The 9232-nt window shown below is 42.3% G+C and overlaps 1 pseudogene; it reads left to right on the forward strand.

Annotated features, from left to right (window-relative positions):
• Positions 1–5626, forward strand: part of LOC103746336 — a 10094-nt pseudogene extending 4468 nt beyond the window's left edge.
• Positions 5627–9232: the final 3606 nt, after the last annotated feature.

Below are 9232 nucleotides of genomic sequence, written 5' to 3' on the forward strand. Positions count from 1 at the left end.
AAAACAGAAAACTTATATAACAAAATCTGTGTATGGTAAGATACTAAGTTAATATCTGGGGGCTGGAGAGATGGCTCAGCCATTAAGAGTACTGACTGCTCATGCAGAGGATCCAGGTTCACTCCCAGTACCCACCGGGGGTGGGGGGGTCTGTATCAGATGCCCCCTTCTGGCCTCTGTGGACATTGCATGCATGAGTGCACTTACATGCAAACACTCATACACATTCAATAAGTAGATAATTTTAAAAATTGATGTCACAGCTGGTCATGGTGGTGCATGCCTTTAATCCTAACACTCTGGAGGCAGAAGTAGGTGGATCTCTGTACATTTGAAGCCAGCCTGGTCTACAGATCAAGTTCCAGGAAAACTGGGGCTACAGTAAATAAATAATTAATAAATAGAAAATAAAAAATCGATGTCTAGAAAGAATTTATTTTTAGCAGCATAATGATCTGTTCTCATCTAACATATATTTATGGAGGCCTTTCTACTGCAGCCAATGCTGTTTAGCACTGGAATCAAGCTGCCAGTAGACAGCAATTTTGCTCTCATAGAGCTTACATTCTAGTGAACAAGATAGCAAATAAGTCAATGGTGCAATTTTGGGTATTCACTAGTGCTATGAAGAAAATAAGGCAGAATTCGTAAAACCAGTCAGAATATTCCAGAAATTCTGTTGCAAATAAAGACTACAAATCTAACCCTAAAGCAGGGAGAACCATTCACTTGGGAGCTACTGTTGGGCAGGTTCTCTCATACCATCCAACATATATTCCATCCAACATCTTTATTCCTCAACAGAACTCTTATCCTAAACCAACTCATTTTCTGCCGCTTGGAAAGTTCATTTCTTATAGGAAACCTTGAGTTTCCCTTCTACTTCCCTCTTGAATCTGAGAAAATTGTATAAAAGTTGACGCCCACTGTCCTTCTCTATGGGCTAACCCTTTTCTGACTTCTATTAGGTTTTTCCGAAGTAGAGAAAAAACATCCTAGTAGCTACCAAAGACATTTTAATGAAAATAACCCAAAACCTTTCCTTAAAAATACTTTATTATTTTTATTTTATATGTATGAGTGTATCACCTGCATGTATGAAAGTACACCTATGTCATGCAATGCCCACGGAGGTCATAAGAGGGCATCGGGTCCCCTGGAACTGGAGTTATGAACAGTTGTTAGCCACCATGTGGGTGCTGGGAACTGAACCCAAGTCCTCTGCAAGAGCATCTAGTGCTCTTAACTGCTGAGTCATCTCTCTAGCTCCCCTCCAACCTTCTCTATCTTCATTTCCCAACAAAATTCAAGATTGAAAGGTCTAAAAATGAAACACTTTGTTTTGTTTTTATGCTGTGTTCATTTTGTCTCTCACCATGGATTCTGCCCATGGTTTTTGCATATCTGCTGGTGCTCATCAGAACTCTTTATCTCTAGAGTTGGGGAGGTAGAGACCCTGAACTTCGGAAACAAACTATGCATAAACTCAGCAAGATTTGACTAACCCAGAGATTGGCCTTGGATTCCACAGGCCCTTGGGACTGGATGCCAGGGTAAATCTCATCCAGAGCTTCTTTCTCTTTTAGTTCTCCAGGTTTCTGGGCTTGCTCAGGAGGTCAGTAGCATACAAGATGCCATGGGAGCTGCCAGATCGAGTCTACCACCTCAGGTAAGATGAAGCTTCTCCCATCTTCTCTCCTCAGCACTTATCATCGCTTATCACTGCTGGGCTTCCTGTTAGGTGCCTCCCTCCACCTTTCATTACCACCCTCATCCTAATCTACATGGGATTTATAATTTCTCATCATATCCCTGGAAATCTTCATGTGGGGCTCACTTAAGAGGCTTTTCTGTTTTCCTGCTGCCTTGGAGGGCTCTCTGTGTTCTCAGATCTTTTCTAATCCATTGTTTGGTTAGGCCTTCATCAGTAAGGTTTCTTCTTTAACAAGGATATTACAGGTAATGCAAATTTGAGATTTTGTTGTGAGATGGTTTTGATATTTAAAATTTCCTTTCTTTTTGGCAATATTATGGTTCCAGCCCAGGGCTTCATACATGCTAGGCAAGTGCTCTGCCACTCAACTACTGCCCAAGATCTGGGGATATGAAGACTTGGCTTCTGCCCTCGAAGATTTACAGTTGTAGGGGACAGACATGGCATGTCCTTTTGGTCTGCTCCCATGATGACTACATAACCTGGATTTTCATTTCCATCCAGTCTTTCATGTACTGCTTGCAGTTATCAGTGTTTGAGGTGATAGTACTATTCTTTATTCTTTTTTTTCTGATTTTTTTCCCTCACCTCAGACCTAGATTTTAAAAAAATATTAATGTGTGCCAGGCATGATGGCACACATCTTTAATTCCAGCCCTTGGGAGGCAGAACCATGCAAATCTCTGTGAGTTCAAGTCCAGCTTGGTCAATATAATGAGTTCTAGGCCAATTTGTTCTACATAGTGAGTTCCAGGCCAGCCAGGACTACATAGTGAGACTCTGTCTCAAAACAAACAAACAAGCAACAATTAATGTGATGAACCCTCATCTCCACTCAGCCAAACCAAACCTTTGGAGACTAAAGTCTTTCACTTCTTGGATGCTTTATATATTCTTATGGAAGTATTTGATGTATGCAGTAGCTCTTACCTTTGACAGGGTTTTTGTTTCTTTGTTTTCAACACAGGGTCTCCCAGGATAGCCCAGCCTGGCCTTGAACTCAAGATCCTTGTTTCTCAGGCTCCCAAGTGCTGGGACTACAAGCATGCATCATCATGCCTAGTTAACAATTTTTAGTGAATATGTTATGAAAATAGGATTAAGTAAGTGTGGGTATGCCATACTTGCCCTCTTTTAAGAGCTCCTTTAAGTGGTATGTTTGTTCTGTGTGTGCACCATCCTTTGGGAGTGAATATGTGGAAGAAGTTCTAGTGAGATTGCTTATTGTTTTAGGGGTTACTTAAAGTGGAAGACATGGCCCTGACCCTCTCCCCTGAGTGGACAAAGCAGGATTCATCTCAGATGAACCTCTACAGAGATTAAAGTCAGGAGAACTCTGACAGTCTGGTCTTCCTGGGTAAGACTGATGGGCACTAATTGCTCCTCAGGTGTCTTTTTTCCTTTGTGCATCAGAAGCTATTAGAGTCTTAGAAACTGTTTGGCATATGTTTGGATTCAAAACCACCATTTCTGAGCCCTGTTAGTGATCAGCTGTGTAACTAACTCTTGAAACCTTCTGATTAGTACTTTCTTTTCTACCCTGTCAGCATTCTGATCAGTTTAAGTGAGATCCAGTAGATTAAGCCCTTAGGAAAACTCTGACTCACATAGATACTTAGTAAATGTTGATTCCCTTTGACTCTCTATGCCTGGCAGATAAGGGAAGGTAGAGGGTGGAGCACCTCAGGAAGTGGGTCATGAAAGTCATAGTGTGGGAGTTAGAAGCTACCATAGACACTGACCACTGTCCCTGAACTTGGGGGTTGAGGGCACTGAGTCACAGAGGGTTACCTGGCTTGTCAGAAGTTGTTGGGGCTGAGGTTAGGGAATAATTGGAGACCACCCACCAAAATTCAAAATTTAGAAAATTTTATTGAAAAGCATTCCAATTCTTGAACAACCAGTCGGGCACAGACTCCAGGAACCAAAGAATGGAGTCCAACCACGACCAACAATGAGGGGTGAGGGGTTTATTGGGTACTCTTGAAGAAGCCTGCACAAACTGGGCAGGAGACCTTTGAATTGATTGGATAACTCTGAATTCCTTCGGGGAGGGGAGAATTTCATTGGTTATAGTCATGGTCAGCCACCTGAAATGTCTCAATTTTTCCTTTTCCGGGTAGGGTGCCCCTATTGGCCTCTGGATGCCCTTTTATGGTCAGAAATTTCAGTTGGTTTCTGTTAGACTCAGATAACAAGACATGTCCAGCCTTGCCTAATCTTAGCCCACAGTATGGGGCAAAGGAGACTTACAGTTTCTAGGAACAAAGACTTAAGACTGACAAGTTGGAGGCTGCTAAGAATGGAGCCAGTGTGACCTGGGTCCTTCGGAAGCCACACAGCTCATTGATGGCATGCTGGAACTCCAGCTCAGAACCGGTTTGCCAACGCTTGTTGCACACATTGCCTCTGCCTGGGATAAGACCAGAGACAACAACCCATATCTCTGATCGGTGATCAACTTCTGAGAGTCCTCATTTCCTGTTTCTCACAGAATGTTTCAGAAATCCTTTTACCCCCTCTGTTTAATGTTGCCATTTGTTCAAACTTTAGTATCTAACCCTAGGGGTATGGACTAGCCTTATTGTTCTCCACCTTTGCTCGGTTTCCACCCCCGGGTCTCTTCTGTCACTGGCTCTTCCATTGGTCCCTTTTTTTCCACCCTTATTCCTGCATTTAAGCCCTCACCTTTGGCATGTGCAGAGCTCTGTAATTCTTGCCTCCTTCCTGTTCCTGTCAGAGCTTTCCTCCCATTCAAAGCATAGTTAGTAGTTGTTGATGATTGTGTTTCAGGTCAGGAAATGCAAACTAAGCCCAGGGACTTGCCTCTGGTTGAGGAATACAAAGACGAAGGGCCTGAGTGGACACTTTGCCACACGGGTGAAGACACTGCTGATTCCTGCAGGTGCAGAAGCTGGTAAGCAGGAAGGCAAGCTGCAGACAATGCAGAAAAATGTCGCCAGGACCAAGCGACACTATTGTCATGAATGTGGAAAGAGTTTTGCTCAGAGTTCAGGCCTGACCAAGCACAAGAGGATCCACACTGGAGAGAAACCCTACGAATGTGAAGACTGTGGGAAGACCTTCATCGGGAGCTCTGCCCTTGTCATTCATCAGAGAGTTCACACTGGCGAGAAACCATATGAGTGTGACGAATGCGGCAAGGTCTTCATAGTTCAAACCTCGTCAAGCACCAGAGAACCCACACTGAGGAGAAGCCCTTATGAGTGTGATGACTGTGGGAAAACCTTCACCCAGAGCTGCAGTCTCCTTGAATATCACAAAATTCACACTGGGGAGAAGCCATACCAGTGTAACATGTGTGGTAAAGCCTTTAGGCGTAGCTCACATCTCCTGAGATATCAAAGGACCCATGGTGATAAAAATGCTCAGGAGCCTCTGCATGGAGAGGCCTGGGAAGGACAGGACAGGGTGAAAAGTCGGTGGGAAAATATTGAAACTTCTGAGTCTTATCAGTGCAATGAGTGTGAGAAACATTTCACTCAGAGAAGGAGTCTTACTGAACATCAAAAAATCCACACTGGGGAGAAACCCTATCAGTATGATACATGTGGAAAGGGTTTCACCCGAACTTCATACCTTGTTCAACATCAGAGAAGCCATGTGGGGAAAAAAATTCTGTCACAGTGATCTGTACCATGCACACCAAAATTGGTGCCCACTTTTAATTGAACTGAAGCCATCTTGGAGTCCTTACTGACTGTGGAAGTTCTGGGCTGAGGGGTTTACCAATATGGCCCATTAGGTGTTAGATGATATCTGGCTGAGGTGAGTTATATGTTCTAGGAGGTGATTGAAGCAAGACTTACTAATGAGAGGACATGAGAGTGTTATCTGGATAAGGTAGGACCTGAAGTGTATGTTCTCACCCTTTGGACTTACAAGGCACAGTAGCCCTCAGCCAACATTTTTTTCCTTATATATGGATAGTTCTGAATTTGGGGGCCTGTTCTTCTTGCCATTCATTTTGCCAACATGAATCCTTCATGCTTTGGTCAGATTCATGGGGTTTTTCTCCTTCACTATGCCTTGTGTATAGGTTTTTTATAGTAAACATTTACTAAAGGGCTCAACGAAATGACCTTCATAGCTCTGAAAATCTATGTCTAGATTTCTGAGTAAGTTTTAACTAAGGCAATTTGTGTTTGTGTCTAACTGTCTAAGGTTCTACATTCTGAGTGAGTCCTAGAATATTTGTGCTAAGTACAAGTGTTACAGAGTTGGAGTGGAAGAATCTGTATTTCTTCATGAGGATAGTGAGTATAGTAGTAAGAATGCCTTAAAAATTCTTAAGGCACAGGAAGAGTCCCTGTTCATGAAACTCTGTTAGTGTGTATTCAGTTTTCTACTCTATAGGGTGAAAGCTTTCAATCGAGTAAATAAAAAGCAGTTTGTTGCCAGGACAAATGATGAATTTTGATGTCAGTTCTGTAGTTCTCAGTGTATTAATTCCTTTACTCACTGCTTTGACAAAATACCTGATAAAAGAATCTTAAGGAAGGAATGGTTTGTTTGGGTTCATGGTTTGGGTGGGTATAGTATATTATGGTGGGTGTCTTGGTTTGTTTCTTCATTGCTGTGACAAAACACTCTGACCAATACCAACTTGGGGAGGAAAGGGTTTATTCAGCTTACATCTCCCAGGTCTCAGTTCATCAAGGAGCCCAAGGTAGGAACTCAGGGTAGGAACCTGGAGGCAGGAGCTGGAGCACAGGCTATGGAGGAACGCTGCTTACTGGCTTGCTTCCCTGGCCCTTGCTCAGCCTGCTTTCCTGTGCAACATAGGCCCACCTGCCTGGGGTGGGGGGCACCACGCACAGTGGGCTGGGCCCTCCCACATCATTCATCAAGAAGATGCCCCTCAGACATAGCCACAAGCCAGTCCAACAGAGGAAATTCCCCAAATGAGGCTCCCTCAACCCAGGTGTGTCAAGTTGACACTAAAGCTATCCAGCACAGTGGAGAAGTTAAGGCGGCAGGAGTGTGAGGCCACTGCTTGCTTATGTCTGCAGTCAGGAAACGGAGAGATCAATGCTGATGTTCTGAGGCTTCTTCCTTTTCCCCTTTAAATTAGTCCTGTACCCCAGACCATATGACAGTGTTGCCCACATTCAGGGTGGGTCTTCTGTCTTGATTAAACCTTGTTGGAAACACCATTACAGACCCGTCCAGAGGTGTCTTCTCTGGGTGGTCTCAAAGCTACTCAAGTTGACAATGAAGATTAACAATCACATTCAACATCTTGTTTCTTACTTTTTCCATATCTTGGGCATAGACAAGTTTTAGTACATTTTCTCTCCTCCCCAGTGTGTTAAACTACACCAAGGCCAGCTAAGCTTCAGGTTATAGAATTTACACCAAACATTTATCATTATTATTTATGGCTTCAGAACTTCCCTGTGGGTTAAAAATGGAAAAGTGGATAAGTCATAGCTGGTATGAATAAAAACACATATAAGGAGGTAGGAGAAAATGTGTCTGCTTGGAAACACATTGAGAATCTTAGTGAAAAGTGTTCCACAGTGTATGAGATATAAATGTGAAGTAGGGGCTCAGTGCTTAGTTAATCATAAGAAGTAAGGCTTTTATGGTGGTCCGCATGGTTCACCCAAATCACTTGTGTTCTTTGAAGACTGTTACCTTCTTCCAAGGAACTTGAGTGTGTATCACTGCCCTCCTCCACTTTTGCCATGCTGCATTACGAATGGATTCTTCCTGTGAAATCCCTGGTCATGTCTTTTTCAGTCACCAGGAAGGTCATAGTATTTATGTCTGCTAAACCCTTTCTGAATTCCTACTTTGAAGTCTCACAGGCTGACTTCTAGCTTTTAAAACTTAAGGGTTTTCCCTTTAACAATTCCCTGTAGTCTTTCACTGTCTTCGTTATCCCCTCACTTCAGTCTAATTTCAAACTAATTTAGCTTTCTAAAGTTCTGTAGACTAGTCCATGGAATCTTTCTGGAATTTAAAAGTTTTCTTTTAAACCTTATTTATGCTATCTCCATAAAGCTAATAGCCATGTCCTTTTTCTCCTTTAACATATTTCTAGGTTCTCCTGTTCAAAGCCAAGTCAGGATATGGTGTGAAAGTCAAGCCATATTTAAAATACATTATGTGACAAAAATATTTTCTAAATGTTTGATGATAGCCCTAAAACTTAAACACTCAAATTCTTTATGAACTACCCTGCTCTATTCTTTGGTATTTAATTGACATGGATATTACACAAAGAAATGTACATGAAAGACTTTTATACATCATAAAGCATTATACAAGTGCAACTTACATTCACAAAGAAGCCCTTCGTCTCCTTTCCTTAAAAATATTATTTATTTATTTATTTATTTATTTGAGACAGGGTCTCAATGCATAGCTCAGGCTGGCCTGGAACTTACTATGCAGACCATGCTGGCTACAAACTCACAGAAGTCTGCCTGCCTCTACCTCCTAAGTGCTGGATTAAAGATGTGCACCACCATGCCTGGCCCTCCTTTCACTTTTTTCTCCTGAGCCTAAAGCCTCTCTGGAGAGGAGAGAAATATGGGAGATTAATTTAATTTTAGTGGCTACTATGCTGGACAGCAGAAGAGAAAGAGCTTCTAACTGCTAGTGTGTGTGCGCGTGTGCGTGTGTGTGTGGTGTGTGTGCGTGCGTGTGTGCGCGTGCGTGCTCGTGTGTGTGTGTGTGTGTGTGTGTGTGTGTGTGTGTGTGTGGTGTGCTGTTTATGTATACACATACCCACATGTTGGGGCTTTGACTTTTAGTATACTAAGTCTGATACGACTTGAACACAGAAGGCAGTCCAACAGTAGGTGCTGTGTGAGTGGTCCTCGGGGCTGTAGAGGAAAGGTCCTTCCAACTGTGTGAGCTCTAGATAGGGTGACGCGTTAGAAAGCTGAAAATTTGACAGACTGTCAAATTCAGTAACAGGACAAGTTTGAAGACATAGGTGTGTCAAAGGGACCTTCAGGGCCACAATACGGAGTTTAAATTTTATTCAGAAAGCATGGGAAAGTGACAGTTTTTACAATCAAAATAGGCATCTGGTGGTATAGCCCAATGAAAGAGTACTTACCCAGCATGAACAAGGGCCTGACTTTGATCCCTAACACTGAAAAGAAAAAGGAAGGAAAGAGGGAGGGAAGGAAGGAGAGAAAGAGGAATGGAAGAAAAAAAGTTGAAACAAAAGAAAAAGTTACCCAGGCACTAGCAGTGCTGTGTAACTTTAGGGAATAAGTGACTTTTCTAATAGACTTTTAGATACCTTGCTTTTGTATAAAAGTTGTGTGTTTACACACTAATGAATTATAAAATGTAGCTTAAAAAGGACAAAATTGCCATTTTTATGCTTTACTGAAAGTTGCTTTAAAAAATCTTTGTGTTGCACGAACAAACAAATCAAAGAGCTAAAAGAAGATAGGGATAAACTTCTGAATGAATTCACAAAAGAGATAGAAACATTGAAGAAAACTCAGGCAGAAATGAAAAAGGAAGTGC

This window comes from Nannospalax galili, unplaced genomic scaffold, assembly GCF_000622305.1.
Source record: "Nannospalax galili isolate Female #2095 unplaced genomic scaffold, S.galili_v1.0 scaffold2324, whole genome shotgun sequence".
Classification (NCBI taxonomy): Eukaryota; Metazoa; Chordata; class Mammalia; order Rodentia; family Spalacidae; genus Nannospalax; species Nannospalax galili.